The following is a 17,840-nucleotide window of genomic DNA, read 5'->3' on the forward strand; positions in this document are numbered from 1 at the left end:
AGGAAACAGATACACCTTCTGATTTTTTCGCATGCAAATAGAAACAAATATCGTGCATGCAGCGGATGGGGCGCGTGCGGGGATCCAGACAGCCAGGCTGGTCGGGTGGTGCACGGGGTGGATAGGGTTTCCAATATGTGTTTGGAAGCCTAGGGCTCCCAATATCCCTCCATATATATTTAAGGCAGATCTATGGACCCAACGATCCATCACCTGGACCATCATGGCCCCCTAGACAGGAGAACGAGCACCCCCACCCTCCTGCGCGCTCTCGCCCAGCCGGTCACCTGAGCTGCTCGTACCAAGAGCCGAGCCGAGCCACCCTACCTGAAATGACTTAATGCTTAAAGAAATGACTTAATGTAGCCTAGAATGACTTAAATATTACCTAGACTTTGGAATGACTTAATGTTACTTAAAATAACTTAAATGTTGTCTGGATGCTAGAATTACTTTGTATTTTATGGAATGACTGAACCAATAACATAAGAAATGTCTAAGAAAACTAGAAAATGATGAAATACAATAATAACTTAATGTTTTCTAAAAATGACTTATTATTTAGTAGAATGACTTAATGTTCATGGGAATGACTTAACATTGTCTGAATGACTTTGCTTGGACTCTGAAATGACTTATTGTTGTTTGGACGCTAGAATGACTTAATATTACCTAGAATGACTAGACCAATAACAATAAATGTTTGAGATACATAAAATAATGACAATCACTTAGGGGTGTTTGGTTTGAGGAATGAGGTAGTCCATCATCTTCTCACACCTCACTTTTTTGTTTGGTTTTGTGGAATGAATGAGTTTATCCATCACCATTTCATTCCTCATAAGCTAATAATTACCAATAATATGAGGAATGAATTCATTCCACTAAATTTGTGGAATGGACTCATGATGAACCACCTCATCTAGAATGGATTAATTCTTCAAACCAAACACCCCATTAATGTACGTAGGAATGCCTGAAACATAAGGGAAATGACTTAATAGGCTCGTGCCTATGGAGCCGACGCGTGGCAAAGAGGGAGCCGCGCTCCGGCCAGTCATCTACTACGGGCTCTTTTTCCATAGGCGTTACATATGGTGTTTCCTCTGGTCCAACCATGCACGACGTCCCATCCTGCCTGGACTGCTGACGAAGCTATGGTGGTCAGACGATCCTCATTGTCCTTGTCGCTAGGGGCTCTACTCATCATCGCACTTAGAGGGACCTAGATCCGAGTCCGAGCCCATGCAAAGCGCGTCGTAGATGAGGTCCTCATCGCCACCAGCCATCTCCACAAACTCCAGGTAGTCTATCATGAAGAGGTGGCCACGGGATACGAGGGCGGCGATTACCCCCGGGGCATGGGGTAGTCGAGGTGGAAAGGCGCTGAAGCCACCGTGAGAGCCATCGTGGCAGGGTGTCGTTTCTGCGTAGGACGCAAAAAACTAACAAATCGTCATATGAGGGATTTGGCCCCATATGAATCACAATATGTTGCCTTATTTTGTCGGCCTCAGAAGGCGAGGCCGATTTGAGCCTCCTACACTGCCTGCCCTAAGGCGAGCCTCTCCCTTTTATAGGCCGGGATAGGGTCAGCTAGTGGTGGCTTCCTCGGGAAGGAGTCGTAAGGAAAGTGTAAAACTAGTGTTTTACCCCAGGTGAGGCCACACGTACTTGTGGGCCCCAGGGTTGCCTGGTTGTTGTATATTTGTCGTGGTGGATGACGTGGGGGTGGCGATGGTCCTAGGTTTCATCATTCAGGCTATGTCGACCCATGGATTCCGTAGCCTAGGGCTCAGCGTGGCCTATTGTGTAGTGCCCTGTGGGAGGTCTGCGCACTCAGGCCTAGTCCGATATGCCATAAGTGCACCGCATAACGAGGGGTGCATAGGCCTATAATGCGCCACAGTCCAGGGACTTGTAGGTCATGAGCGCTATGCGGCCCAAGGGTCTGTAGGTCATGAGTGGGAAGTGTATCGACGCCGACGTTGTGGCTCGGTGCCTGGCTTGGTTAATACAACCAGTCATTTACGGCGGGTCAGTCTTGGGCCGGGCGTAGAATCCACTCGAACGGTTCCCTTTCGATACGCCCGGCCACCCTTGTCAGGCCCTGCCACGCCTGGCCCCGGGCTTGGTGCCGCGGGGTACGACCAGGGGCGGGTTCTTCTAGGGTTGGCGCATCTGCCTCTTTCGACTGACTAACGGACCCCCAGCGATCAGGGGTTCTTTACTCAACGCGCTCACTCACCCATGGGTTATAGGGACTGGGGGTCATTGTCACGATATATATATGGTCGCTATATTAGAAGCCCAGGGTTTCCAATACTTACAGGAATCCCCAACCGCCCCTAGTTCGCACCAGCCACACCCTGGTCTGCACCCAACAACTAGGCACCAGATCAAACCTCTTCCACATGCCTTAGTCAAACCTCTAGTCTAACACCCAACCCCCCACATGTGGGACGTACGTCGTAAATTGCGGTTCTATTTTTTTGCGCAAATAGCGTAAACAATTCACAGAAATAGCGTACATATTTCTTAGAGATAGCATAAAACCTGCCCAGCCACTGAACCAAGTCCACACGTGCAAGCGCATGCATGCATATCCTATTTTTATGTTAGATCCGATAATTATGGCAGATCGTGAGAGTTTCTAGTGCTTGTGCGCAAATTTTGGATGACATTTTCGTTTCCACTACATGCGCGCAAAAAATGGATGGCTTCATAATAGGATCGCTCCAACAACCATGCAGTTAGGCTCTTTAGAACAAATTTATGATATATAGTGATACTAATTATGCTACACAATGTAGGTATTTGTGCAATTTAGTACACTACGTAAAAATCTGTTTCCTGCTGCACGCGCACAAATTTAGGATGACAGAAATGTGCGATGAAAATAAATTGATTGAAATGTATGGAAATAAAAAATCATATTTGAATGCTTTTATTTACTACATAAATATAGGATCACTCTAACAGACATGCAGCTAGGCTCGTTAGAACCAGTTTATGATATATATACTGATACTAATTATGCTACATGGTGTAAGTATTTATGCAATGCGGTACACTACATAAAATGTGGTGCACTGGTGGACGCATCTCCATGTTTGATCGTATAAACCTTCAGTTTTGAGCATAAACATCCGCAGTTATGCGCGTAAATAACGAGCCAAAGTGAGAGACGTTGGTAACTCTAATGTGTTGTATTCATGATTCTAAAAATCTTCAAGTTTGAGCATACATAGTGATAGGTAATTGTGTAAATGTTTGATTCACTGTCAACCAACAGCTCCCACATCCATGCGGCCATCATAAATCAAAAGATTTGATTATGGAAGTTGAAAGTGATTTTATTTTTTATGGCAGTTACTAACACCATAAATTAAGGGATTCCCTTCTTATTCTGCACACGGAAAAATATGTATACATGACACTGGTGGGTGACCCCAAGTTTGAGCATAAAAATTCTCAATTTTAAGCATAGATACTAACATTGGTAGGCATAAAAATTCACAATGTTGTTACAATGGTCAGTGTGATGTCATGTTTGACATTCTCGTAGCAAATGTGCATGAATCCAGGTGGTTACCGTAAAAAATCAAGCTACGTGACATGTGTCGTTATTACTATCGTAAAAATCCTTAATGAAATTGTTGGGGCGAAGGCGAACACGCCACCCTTCGCTCGACGACTTTGTCTACTCGTCGCGCAGACGAAGGCTACATCCACAGAACACGCCAGAACAAGTCGAGGGCGTCGACCGGACGAAGACCTGTGCGACCCCCTTCGCTCTCGTGTTGCGAGACGAAGGCCCTGCCGATGTCTACTGTCGCAGAACCTCCCAAGTTATCGGGCCCACATGCACCTGTCCTTGTCTCAAAGACCTCAGACGGCTATGCATGTGCACCAAACAACTTAACAGGATCTGTCCGAGTGCCCCGAGGACCCCGGATAAACGACTTACCTCCAAGATCGCAGGATTAAGTAAACACAAATCACACACCAACATTTGCAGCAGAAATAAATTCTTTATTGCAAAATGATTACATGTTACAATAAGTTTACATTATACAATTATCGGAGTGATTACAAAAGAAAGTGATTCAAAAGAATTACACTTTAAAATGTATAAAATATTTATAAGTTTTAAAATACATGCTAGCTTAAGTGACAATCCTCAATAAAGAAGCTAAAGATGAAATATACTTATATAAGAAGGCCGAGCCCACCGGCACTTAGCACCATCCACAACAGAACAAACTTATAACCTGAAAAACAACAGGGAATAAAACCCTGAGTACGCAATTACTCAGCAAGACTTACCCGACTAAAGAAAAGACTCTCAAGGGTATGCTGGATTTAAAAAGATTCAAGGTAAGGCTCATCAAGTTTCAAGACTCATTTTTGCAGAAAAGCTTACTAGTAGTGTATCCTTATGCCAAAATTTTACTTCACAAGTTAAGTACTTTGCCTTAATCTAGATTTGCCTAATCTAGAGCATTCACTTGTCCTACTCTAGCTTCATTTTAACAGCTTTAGTTTCGCTTGTTAACTACGATGCAGGGCAGTGATCCAGTCTTCATATCCGAGAAGTAACGGCGATCCGAATCCATTAATACTCAGCTGAGGATCTCCAACCACACGACATATGTAGCACTTAACCCTTGCATATGTCAACTCGCCCACGGGTTTCTCAAGACCAGAACGGGTCCCCGCCAACCGAGAGCTCAGTACCCCACCATCCAGCCTCTTGCCAGGTGGATACACGATACTCTCGCCATCTCTCCACTCCCATTGCAGGCCAGCCTTTCTGGTATTGGTCCAGCCGAGGCTAAGCTTACCCATGACGAGGCATGTGGCCAGTTAAAGGGTCCTAGATCAGCAAGCCTACTTTCGGTGCGGTCCTTAATCGACACAGACGGGCGACCTTTCCTGCTCAACGTCTGGTCTCATCTTATTATTTATCACCCAAAACCATGTACCTGACAGAGGTACAACACTTGAATGATGAATTCATCACTGCAGATGATGCTCTCACCATTACAAGTCCTTTTTCATAAAACAAACCCATACCCAGTGTTACACAACATTCTTTTAAACAGAAACAAGTTTTAATTCTCTAGGCAGGGCTAAGCCTCATTAGTTCTCTTTATAAAACAGGTAGCAAGGAGGATAATCAAATTCCAAGGAATGGTAATGCATCAATTGTTTCATCACTCAACTCCTATAACCTAATGCAGCATATAAGTGATAAAAGTTTTAAAACAACAAGGAGGTGGCAAATGCACCGGGGCTTGCCTGGGATAACACTAGGTTAGTGTTTGTTAGACGAGACTTGCTTGCCGATCCTCTCTCTCAGGTGGGCACTTGCTTGATTTATCCATCTTCAGGTTGGCCCGACTGACGACATCATCTTGCAGAGTAGCCCACGCTTAACAGCATCTTGTGGTCGACTCATCTTTGGTCCTCCACATCACGTAGTTCACTAGCGTACCTAATGAGATGCATAATGCACATGTATAAACATAAGGAAGAATAACACAACATATTACACACAATAAAGAAATAAGCACAATGACGAGGCACTATAACACTTGTGAGAAAATACTAGACGCCAACAAATGACTAAGTACAACAAGGACGACCACGGGTTCTAACCCAAACATCGAGAAACTTTAAACGAATACGAGTCCTATCGTACTTAGGTAGAGTATAATATAAAAGATTCATCCGATTAAATTCACTATAACTGGCTTCTAGGACTAACGTATGGGGAGAAACAAACTAACACATTTAACACAATTAGCCTAAACAGACTTATCAACTAATTATTGAAATGCTACATTTATCTCTCGCGTTATTATTTATACCACACATCGCTCATGAAGAACTAATTTAATTTTACTTCGTATTACTGATTTCACCATACTTACACAAATCTAAATAGTCACAACTCATTTACATTCACCAAAGTATTTACCTCCTTCTTAATTCAATCAAGTCTAAAGCAAACATTTAGAAAGAATGAATTGACCATATATAACAAGGAATTTGGATAAACACTTCATATGCAACAAGTTGTTATCAATCAAAGATCAAGGATTGACTAATCCTTCCTAGGCAAACAAAAATGACACCAAGAAATCAGTTTAACACATGCAGATTTTCTAGACAGCAGCACAGTGGTTAACTGTTTTATTCATAACTCACAAAATATGCATTCAAACATAGTAAACTAGGACTTTCTGGAAAGCTTAGGAAATCCTCTATAACTCTTATATTATCATCACAACATCATTCGACGTTTAGAAAGGTCAAATAGAACTAAACATAAATTATGTCCAGATTTGGACAGAATTCGACTACTTACTTCAAAAATCCATAACTGGAGTTTCAGGCATCCAAATCAGGTGATCCTATACTTTTTACAAAGCTAGTAGAATTGTCTACAATTCATTTATAAACATTCCAGGTTAATTCAATATATATCAAGGTCAGAAAACATGAGAAAGGCTCTGCTGTCCAAATTGGGACAGATTCAGAGATTCTAACTCAAACAGCTGTAACTTAATCTATAGATCACCAAAAAGGGTGATCCAAAATTTGTTGGAAAGCTTAAGAAAAGTATTACAATTCTTTTATAATTACTAAGGGCTGATTCTTAGTTTAACTTGGGCAAACAAGGTCATTTTCGAAATCAGTACAAAATCTGGGCAGATTCTGATACTGGACTTTGAAAAATCATAACTCCTAAACTACTTAACCTATGGTCATAAAATTTTTACACAAGTAAAATAAAGAAGTTATCTACAACTTTCCTATATAAAATTTCTACAGAAAACATGGTTTACTTCATTGAACTAGCTGCATAACTAAAATTGGTCATGCAGTCCCAAACAACAAGCATTCAATTTAGTTCCTATTTTGGTTAACCACGGCTTACCAACATATCTATCAAAGAATTCCTCGCCTAATCAACACCATCCTCTGTGTTTTATAACATCCATTTAATTATACTCGACATATGTACTCTCTAAGCACTCCTCATAAAATTTGCACCTAATACCTAAACTTCCCCTAAAACAACACTTCTACTATCCAATCATGACGTCAATAAAAATCATGGCACACAACCCAATTATTTCATCATACATCAAACACAGCTACAATAATAATTATCTAACCAAACCATTTATTAACAAAATAACCGTAGAAACGACTTAGCTCACCACATCATGATCCGACTTGATTTTTTTTTTGCAAGAACGACGACAGCCTTTGATTGAAGTCTTCTATCGAACATCTGGCGAGCGATGCGCATAGACCTTCTCTTCATCACCCAACCCTGGGGTTCCTCTCTCCAACAACGCCAAGGATTTCAGTCCACATCAAACACACAAACACATATAGTTAATATCAAGATGCAGGTACCAAATGGGGATCGAACAAGGCATGAACAACAAGCCTCACCGATGAGGAACACAATATGTGGACTGCGCACAAGACTGGCGGGGTCGCGGATAAGAAACGACGACAATTCCTTGGTTCTCCCATTTCGTCGAACACCTAGAGCACGCCGAATGGGATGGACGACGTCGCTGCCGGGGCTGCGCAGGCACGTCGTGCTGCACGACGGCCACCAAGGCGTTACACGAGGGAGGAAACACAACCAGTGCATGTGTGCTGGACGGCATCCATGGCAAGGACAAAGCAGGGACTCGCCATAGGGCCAGCAGCGAGCACAACTAGAGGATGGGGCTGGTGCAGCAGCCATGTGAGAGTGATGGGGAGGGCGGCTGGAAAAACAAACTGGAGCAGGGAGAGCGTCATACAGAGGGCAGGGCACAGAGGGAGGGCGAGCTCGCCATAGGAGCAGCTGGAGGCGGCCATGGGAAACATCAAGAGGGTGGTGCCCTAGCTTCTGGCGTGGGGGCTGATGCCCAGGAGCCGAGCGTGGCTAACAGAGGAGGCAGTTTAGTGCTGCAGCATCTGCGTGGGGAGGGAGCAAGGAAGGGTGCCGGCGTGTTTAGGAGATGGATATGAGAAGCCTCCAGATCGTAGACATGTGCTGGAGTAGGGCGTGTCCGTGTGTGATAAGAACAAAAGGAGAGAGAACGTGTACATGTGACGTGCTGGATAGGGAGAAGGGAAGAAGCATCCATCGTATGAATAAAGGGAGATATTTCTTTTACTTTTTTTTTTTTTGCAAAACGTTGAGATAAATACATGCTCAAGGATAAAATTAGAGCGAGATAAAATGTACCAGAAAGAGACGATAGAGAGATAAGATTGTAACATCCAAAAATCTCAACCCAAGGTTTGGAACCCTAATCTCCTAAACCCCCTTTTATTTTATTTTCTCCCTAAACTCCACCCTTAGGTCATATCATCATATGCATACACTTGAATTGTTAGGAGCACCTCATATAGACTATTTTCAACACTCAAGATTATTTAGCAAATTGTTGATTCAAAAGAAAAGGAAATAAAAAGAAACAAAAATAGAAAATGGAAAAAGGAAATAGAAAACAGAAAAAAAGGAAAAACCTCCCCCCCCCCCTCGGCTGGGCCGATTCTGGCCCAAACCGCGTCGCGCCCGCTCTTCCCCCCCCCCCCCCCCCCCCCCCCCTCTCCTCCCGGGCCCAAGCGGCCCAGCTGCGCGCGCCGCGCCTGACAACCCGGCCCCACCAGTCAGTGGCTCCACCCCTCTCCCTCTCGCGCCGCTCTCCCACTGGCAGCTCGGGCCCGCCTGTCAGGACCATCGTCCCGCCCATGCCATCACCGGCGCGTTCGCCGCCGACCGCCTCACGCCCCGTCGCTTCGCCATTAACGCTCGCACCGGCCTCAGCGACCACCCTGCCATTGTACCCAAGCCGTCCCCTCACCCCTCGCCTGCCTGAGCCATCTCGTCGCTGTTTGCTCCATCCCCGCCATCATGGCAAGCTCGTCGGCGCTCGCCATCCTCTCCCATCCTTCCCCCTCCCGGGCGCCTATAAAAGGGACCGCCCGAGCTCCGTTTCCTCCACACCAACCCCGGCCATCTCCTCCACACCTTCCCGAGCCCAATTGAGCTAGCGTCGCCGCATCCCCCCTTCACTCCGGTGAGCTTTGTTCTCCCCTCTCTAGTAGATTTCGGTCGAATTAACTTGGTGCTTGAGCTCTGCCACTCACTCACGATCGCAACACACATATCCCCACCTCCTATTGCGCTCGGCTGCCTCGCCGGCGACCTCACTGCGCTGTGGACCGGCCACCCTAGGCCCCCGCCGGTCAAATTGACCCCACCCTCGTGATCCCCTATCCCCACTCGTGCCTCGCCACCGCTCCCCCGCCACAGAACCGGACCCACAGCGGAGAACCGCCGCGGAATTTCACCAGCGGTCGAGCTACGGTCGACTCCCCCCCCCCTCCGTCGCTGCTCCGCGTCGTTAAACCTCCTTCCCTCGCTGACGTATGGGCCCGCGCCACGGCGCCGTCCCCCGCTGTTTCCGTCGCTGATGGGCCGGCTGGGCCGCCTACCACGCCCGCGTGCGCACGCTCGCGCCCGGGTGGGCCAAAATCCCCCCCCCCCCGGCCCAACAAGCAGGAAAACCCTTTTCTTTTTCTTTTCCCATTTCTTTTTCTCATTTTCATATATGGAATTATATGCTGATATTTTATGCACCAAAAATAGTTTAAATAAATTATAGGGCACAAAAAATAATAAGATATAAGAAATGGCACACCCCCACTAAAGTCACCATGATTGATGTATTGTTCTTATCTGTGTTTGTTAGCGGAAGAGGGATCCGATCCTCCGGAATTTGTAGCTCCGGAAGAAGGGCAGGAACCCGACCCCTCCGAGATAAATCTTTTGTGCCAGGAAATCTTCGACAAAGGCAAGTCCATCCTTCCCTTGATGCATAATTTACATATTTCTCTCTGCCACTACCTAAGCCGGGATTAAGGGATGGAATCTATCTGCATGGTGAGCATGAGAGAGCCCGCATTAACTAATACCTTTTGATAACAAGATATGGGATAAGAAAAGGGGTATGAACAACGATGTTTTCCAAAAAGTGTGCGATGAAGGGTATTCACCCTCATCACCTGGTGAGTAGGATGATCAGGGACTCCCTGGTTTAGGGGAGGGCCTAAGGTGATGGCTCTGCTGGTTTAGGCATGAGCAGAAGGATTATCCTCTCGTATAAGGACTGGTTTGTCATCCTTCACTACCTGTACTCATGAAAAGTACAACCACTCGAGGCTGTGTGGGCAGTCACTCGATCTGAACTCATACGGTCCAACCCCAGGATTATGAAGGCTGGGGAGCACCGGGAGGATAAGGATGGGGAATGTTTTGTCCGGTTTGGACATGGCGGTGGCCTGACTCCTTCTGGTATAACCTTGAAGGTTAGGACGTGCGAGGAAGGAAAGAGATTCGGATTCGGATCTCATTGGCCGTGAGATCGCAGAGCCGGACTAGTGGGTAAAGTGTACCCCTCTGCGCAGAGTTTAAACCTATTCGAATAGTCCGTGTCCACTGGTATGGACGAGTCTGGTGTGGTATGACAATTAGTGTTTCTACAACAACCAGGAATAGGGAAATATGTGTGTGTGTGTGTGTGAGTGTGTCTCTGGAAAGGAAAATGGTGCCACGGGAGCAGGAAGCTCAGTGGTGGTTAAGCAAGTGTCATTTCTATTATTTCGGGAAAACCCTAACAACAAGTACTGCCTTTCTCTGAGAAAAAGAAGAGTGACTTTAACTCCACCATATGAAGCGTGTATGATATAGGTCTCTTGCTCTTTACGGGAGCTGGGTGGGCTTACGGAATACCTAGTCTATTCACCCAGACTTATTTATGTTTTTCAGCAGCTGAAGCCTTCTTTTCTGCTATGCTTGATTGAAGGGGTTGTATCTTCACCCAGTTCTGCCTGTGGCTTGGGCTAATTTATCTTCCACTGTGTTTTATAATTCTGGCTCACTCTCGAGCTTGTACCCCCGGTATTGTAATAACATTTACTCAGACTTTGTACTATTTGAAGTAAGGAATGTGGTTACTAGCCTCCTGGGACTAGTAATTGTATCACATTTGAGTCCCAAAGGATCGGGACGCTTCAGGTGGTATCGGAGCTTATAGGACTGGCCGTAGACCACAGCCCTGACCTTAAAAGTTGCCTTAACAAGAAAACACCTCTTACCCCCAAGAAACACCTTCTCTCCTTTCCCTGATATTAACAGACCCTTCTTTTCTCCTACCATATGGAAGGCTCTTGGGTCATTAGGACATCCTACTGCTCAGAGGAGAAAGGATTTCCTCACCTCCTACGGAGTTGCGGACTACACATGGGGATCTGCAAGAAGCCTGAATATGTCTAGAAGGAATACTGCGAAAATGGAATAGAGAAGTCCTCTATGGCAGTTTACCTGGGAGAAAGCCGAAGTTACCCAAACCACCCTCCCTTCCAAGTCACCTTCATCGGGCATCGCTTCCCAGACACTTGCCAAAGTGTTGCCCGAAAAGCCCTTAAACAGCTATGCCAAAACTACAACAGAGAGATCTTTGAAACCCCCCTTCGTTACTTCCCACCCAGCAACAAAAATACCCCCACCTGGAGGAAAAGACTTCAGGCCCTGTCAGGGAGAGACCCCACCGAGGATGACCCCACCATTGTCTACATGGCCGGATACCTCCACACTCTCGATAACCACTACGATGATCTCTCCTCCCACTGCACCCACCCAAACTCTCGGGTGGAAAGCTTAGAGAAGCAGGTCAAGGAGCTTAAGAAGGAGAAGGCATCCCTCCAAGAGTGTCTCGACATAGTGGAAGGTGAGGAGGCCAACACCCTTGAAGCCTATCGAACCTTAAAGATGGACTATGATAAGAAGCTAAAGAAGCTCGCCCCCACGAAGAAAATCCAAAAGAAGACCAGGAACCAAGGAGGCCAAGCTGAGCGGAGGAAGAAGGCTCTCCCAGCACCAGCTCCCGCCAGGATAGAGAATTTGTCCGACATCAAGGATATGTCCCTAGCTAGCCTTGATGACCTTCTCAACGAATTTGGGGACACTTTAGAGAAAGAGTTCGGTAGTACCTCAGAGAACGCTCGCGTGTAGTATGACTTGTAGTAGCCATATGCTTGTAATGTATTGGTGTAATGAATAAAATGACTTGGTTGAAAACAATTGGCATGTTCATAATAGTGACTCTCTCCCCCTGGCAGATGGCTTCGGATAAAACCATGCCTACCGCCTCCGGGATTGGAGCAGGGTTTCCCCTGAGAGCTGAAAGGGAAGCCGGTAGAGAGGAAAGTGAGACCCACCTCCCCACACCTCCAGAACTACCCTTAGATCTAGCCCAAGTTCTTGCCAACCAAACCCGACTCATCGAGGTCCTCACTCGAAGTCTGGAAAATCAACGTCCGAATGGTGGAAGACCGCAAGACAGGATGGGGGATTTCCTGAGGCTCAAGCGTCCCACGTTTGCTGGATCTAGCAATCCCCTCGATGCTGACGATTGGCTGCGCACGATTAAAAGAAAGCTGGAAGCCATCGGATGCCCAGAAAATTAGCGTGTTCAACTGGCTGCTCATCAACTTTCCGGGATGGCCTTAGCCCGGTGGGATACCTTCAATGTCACCATCAGAGATGCTACCTGGGCGGAGTTTGAATCAGCTTTCTGGGAGCACCATGTGCCCCTAAGGGATCGTTCAGCTCAAGGAAGACGAATTCCGGGAACTGACTCAAGACAGAAGATCTGTCAGTGAATATGTGCACAAGTTCACGGAATTGGCCCGCTACGCGCCAGATGACGTCAGTACCGAAGTCAAGAAGATGGCCCGCTTCCTGAAGGGGCTCAGACCAGAACTCAAGACCATCCTGGCTAGCCAAGACTTCATCAGTTTCTCTCACCTCTCCAACAAAGCCATGCAAGTGGAAAGGGCAAAGGACGAAGAAAAAGGCCATCTCAAGAGGAAATTCCAAGTCCTCCGGGCTCAGCAGCAAGATCGGCACCAGAAAACTCGATCCTTTGGATTTCCGCCCAAGGGACCAAGCTTCAGTAGACCAGCTGGACCCACCCCGTCACGGTTCAATCAGCAGAGTCAGAGCTCCTTTCATGCCCCCTAAGTTGCAAGCAACCAACCCCTGGCGAATGCATGTTGGCACTGCGGAGATCCCAGTCACTTCAAGAACAACTGTCCCCAGCTGAAGCCATCAGGACCTGCCTACTCCAACTCGGTGAATGGCCCCAAGAATACCTCCGCATCCGCCCCCAAGGCGCCCTCCTCCATCAGCCAGCAGAACAAGACCCAGTATCAAGGAAGAGCGCGAGTTAATCACGTCGATGCTCAGGAGGCTCAGTAAGCTCCGGGAGTAGTGCTTAGTGAGTTCCTTGTTGAAAATACTCCCGTTACCGTACTTTTCCATTCAGGAGCATCCCATTCTTTTATAGCCACTAGTTTTGTGGAAAATCATGGCATTCCCTCTACCCCTCTAGAGATTCCCTTGGTAACCCGAACCCCAGGGTCAGACCTTCTATGTCAGCTCAAATGCTCCCAAGTCAGAATCCTTTTAAGTGGGGTAGTGTTCTTGGCAGACTTAACCGTCTTGCCATCCCAAGGGATTGATGTGATCTTAGGGATGGATTGGTTGACCAAACACAAAGGTATCATCAGTTGCGCAAACAAGACAGTCCTTCTCACAGACCACCAAGGGAAGTCAGTCTCTTGTCAGGCTCAGCCACCCGCCAATGATCCAATGATGTTTAGTCTAGCAACAGAAAACATATCAGTGGTAGAAGAATTCATGGATGTGTTCCCAGAAGAGTTACCAGGAATGCCACTGGAAAGAGAAGTGGAATTCTACATAGATCTGATTCCTGGAACGACACCCATCGCAAAGAGACCATACTGCATGGCTCCTACCGAGTTAGCAGAATTGAAGCTCCAAATCGCAGATCTTCAACAAAAAGGGTACATTCGTCCCAACTCATCCCCTTGGGGGGCACCAGTCCTTTTCGTCTCTAAGAAAGATGGAAGTATGAGGATGTGTATTGATTACCGATCGTTAAATGAAGTCACCATCAAGAACAAGTATCCACTTCCTCGGATCGACGACCTCTTCGATCAACTTGTAGGGGCCAAATACTTCTCCAAGATAGACCTAAGGTCTGGTTATCACCAATTGAGAATCAAGGAAGCAGATATCTAGAAGACTACATTTGTCACCCGGTACGGACAATATGAATTCATAGTGATGCCTTTCGGACTGACAAACGCACCTGTTTTTTTCATGAACCTCATGAACAAAGTGTTTCTAGAAGAGCTGGATAAGTTTGTCGTGGTCTTCATTGACGACATCCTTATCTACTCCAAGAACCGCGAAGACCATAAGCGTCACCTTCGGACCGTCCTCGGAAAACTCAGGGCACACCAACTTTATGCTAAACTCAGTAAATGTGAATTCTGGTTGGAAAAGATAGCCTTCCTTGGGCATATCTTGACCGCGGAAGGAATAGAAGTAGACCCTTCCAAGGTGGAAGCAGTATCAAAATGGAGGCAGCCATCCAACGTCAGTGAAGTTCGAAGCTTTCTAGGAATGACAGGATATTACCGCCGCTTTATCAAGGGATTCTCCAACATAGCAAGACCTATGACCGAGCTCCTCAAGAAAGACCATAAGTTTGTGTGGACCCCAAAATGTGAAGGAAGTTTCCAGATCATAAAGGAGAAGCTCACGACCGCACCCGTTTTGACACTACTAGATATACATCAGGATTTCGTCGTCTTCTGTGATGCCTCGAGGCAAGGATTAGGGTGTGTGTTGATGCAAAACGAGAAAGTCATTACTTATGCATCGCGCCTACTTAAGCCGCATGAGCAGAATTATCCCACCCATGATTTGGAATTGGCAGCCATAGTGCATGCTTTGAAGATATGGAGGCATTACCTAATTGGGAACAAATGTCACATCTTCACCGATCACAAGAGTCTGAGGTATATCTTCACTCAGCTAGATCTCAATCTCCGTCAACGAAGATGGTTGGAACTGATCAAAGACTATGACCTTGAGATTCATTACCACCCCGGAAAGGCCAACGTGGTAGCAGACGCCCTCAGCCGAAAACCTTTCGGAATAAAGGGAACCAACTTTTTAGAAGATTGGAAGAAGGAATTAGCTCAACTGAATGCATGTTTGGGAAGCAACGGCAGTCTCGAAGTCAAACCAATGCTAGAAGACCTCATATGCAAAGCTCAACGCCTAGACTCAGAGACAGCAAGACTTGTGGAAAAAGCTCGCAAGGAACAACTCCCGGACCTCAGGACAGATGAACAAGGAGCCCTTTGGTTCAAGAATCGTCTGTGTGTACCAAAAGGAGAGGCACGAGAAGTCCTGCTCGAGGAAGCTCACAACTCAGCCTACTCCATCCACCCAGGAACTACCAAGATGTACCTAGACCTCAAAACCAGATACTGGTGGAGAGGGATGAAGAAAGAGATAGCACAGTATGTGGCCCGGTGTGACACCTGCCAACGAACAAAGGCCGAGCACCAAAAACCTGCAGGCCTATTGCAACCCCTCCCAGTGCCTGAATGGAAGTGGGAAAACATGGGCATGGATTTTGTAAACGGACTACCCCGGACGCAAAAAGGGAATGACTCTATCTGGGTAATAATAGATTGCCTCACCAAGGTAGCCCATTTCATCCCAGTGAAAACTACCTTTGGAGGAGCCACCCTTGCCCGAATTTATCTCAAAGAGATAGTCAGACTCCATGGCATTCCAAGAAAGATAGTGTCAGACAGAGGAACCCAGTTCACCTCCAAATTCTGGACAAGCCTTCAGAAAGCTATGGGCACCAAGCTAGATTTCAGCACCGCCTATCACCCTCAGACAGACAGACAGACAGAAAGAGTCAACAAGGTCCTCGAAGATCTATTAAGAGCATGTGTGCTAGCATTCGATAGAAGTTGGGAATCCATCTTGCCCTATGCGGAGTTCTCGTATAATAACAGCTATCAGGCCAGCATCAAGATGTCACCGTTCGAAGCATTGTATGGACGAAAATGCCAGACCCCTCTCATGTGGTCCAACGTAGGGGAAAAGGCACTGGAAGGACCTGCCTTTGTCAAAGAGGCGGAAGAGAAAGTTGCCCTGATCCACAGGAGATTACTTGAAGCTCAGAGTCGACAGAAGAGTTATGCGGACAACAGGCGGAGAGAACTCAGATTTGAGGAAGGAGACTTCGTCTACCTCAAGGTCTCCCCGATGCGTGGTGTCAGAAGGTTCCAAGTAAAAGGAAAGCTAGCACCGCGATTCGTCGGTCCCTATCCCATCATTGGCAGAGTGGGACCCGCAACATACCGTCTTGAACTACCAGAATCCATGTCTGACATCCACAATGTGTTTCACGTATCCCAGCTCCGTAAATGCCTGCAAGCACCAGAAAGTCACATCGAAGAAAAGGCAGTGCAGATTCAGAAAGATCTTCAGTACCGTGAGAAGCCAGTAAAGATCCTTGATTCAGCAGTCCGGAAGACCCGCACCTCAGAAGTGAAACTCTGTAAAGTTTAGTGGAGCAGAGGAAGCTACCTGGGAGAGTGAGGACTCCTTGAGGAGGGAATACCTTTATCTTTTCTCAAATCCAGTCTAAATCTCGAGGGCGAGATTCCTTTAAGTGGGGTAGGTTTGTAACATCCCAAAAATCTCAACCCAAGGTTTGGAACCCTAATCTCCTAAACCCCCCTTTTATTTTATTTTCTCCCTAAACTCCACCCTTAGGTCATCTGATCATATGCATACACTTGAATTGTTAGGAGCACCTCACATAGACTATTTTCAACACTCAAGATTATTTAGCAAATTGTTGATTCAAAAGAAAAGGAAATAAAAAGAAACAAAAATAGAATATGGACAAAGGAAATAGAAAACAGAAAAAGGAAAAGGAAAAACCTTTCCCCCCCCCTCGGCTGGGCCGATTCTGGCCCAAACCGCGCCGCGCCCGCTCTTTCCCCCCCTTTCCACCCCGGCCCAAGCGGCCCAGCTGCGCGCGCCCGCGCCGCGCCTGACAACCCGGCCCCACCGGTCAGCGGCTCCACCCCTCTCCCTCTCGCGCCGCTCTCCCACTGGCAGCCTGGGCCCGCCTGTCAGGACCATCGTCCCACCCATGCCATCACCGGCGCGTTCGCCGCCGACCGCCTCACGTCCCATCGCTTCGCCATTAACGCTCGCACCGGCCTCAGCGACCACCCCGCCACTGTACCCGAACCGTCCCCTCACCCCTCGTCTGCCCGAGCCATCTCGTCGTCGTTTGCTCCATCCCCGCCATCATGGCAAGCTCATCAGGGCTCGTTGTCCCCTCCCTTCCTTCCCCCTCCCGGGCGCCTATAAAAGGGACCGCCCGAGCTCCATTTCCTCCACACCAGCCCCGACCATCTCCTCTACACCTCCCCGAGTCCAATTGAGCTAGCGCCGCCGCGTCCCCCCTTCACTCCGGTGAGCTTTGTTCTCCTCTCTCTAGTAGCTTTCGGTCGAATTAACTTGGTGCTTGAGCTCCGCCACTCACTCACGATCGCAACACACCTATCCTCACCTCCTATTGCGCTCGGCTGCCTCGCCGGCGACCTCACCGCCGCGAGCACCCGCCACCGCGCCGTGGACCGGCACCCTAGGCCCCCGCCGGTCAAATTGACCCCACCCCCGTGATCCCCTATCCCCGCCCGTGCCTCGCCACCGCTCCCCCTCCACAGAACTAGACCCATGGCGGAGAACCGTCGCGGACTTTCACCGGCGGTCGAGCTCCGATCGACTTCCCCCCCCCTCCATCGCTGCTCCGTGCCGTTAAACCCCCTTC

The 17,840-nt window shown here is 47.5% G+C and overlaps 1 long non-coding RNA gene across 2 annotated transcripts; it reads right to left on the reverse strand.

Annotated features, from left to right (window-relative positions):
• Positions 1-4,989: 4,989 nt before the first annotated feature.
• Positions 4,990-8,192, reverse strand: LOC109943428 (uncharacterized). 2 transcript variants are annotated; one of them, XR_002266119.2, is made up of 3 exons: positions 7,839-8,122; positions 7,236-7,631; positions 4,990-5,500 (listed from the first exon to the last, which is right to left on the reverse strand). It is a non-coding gene; the product is annotated as an uncharacterized lncRNA (long non-coding RNA). The 2 variants fall into 2 exon arrangements; XR_002266118.2 differs by having other exon boundaries at positions 7,236-8,192.
• Positions 8,193-17,840: the final 9,648 nt, after the last annotated feature.

This window comes from Zea mays, chromosome 1, assembly GCF_902167145.1.
Source record: "Zea mays cultivar B73 chromosome 1, Zm-B73-REFERENCE-NAM-5.0, whole genome shotgun sequence".
Lineage (NCBI taxonomy): Eukaryota > Viridiplantae > Streptophyta > Magnoliopsida > Poales > Poaceae > Zea > Zea mays.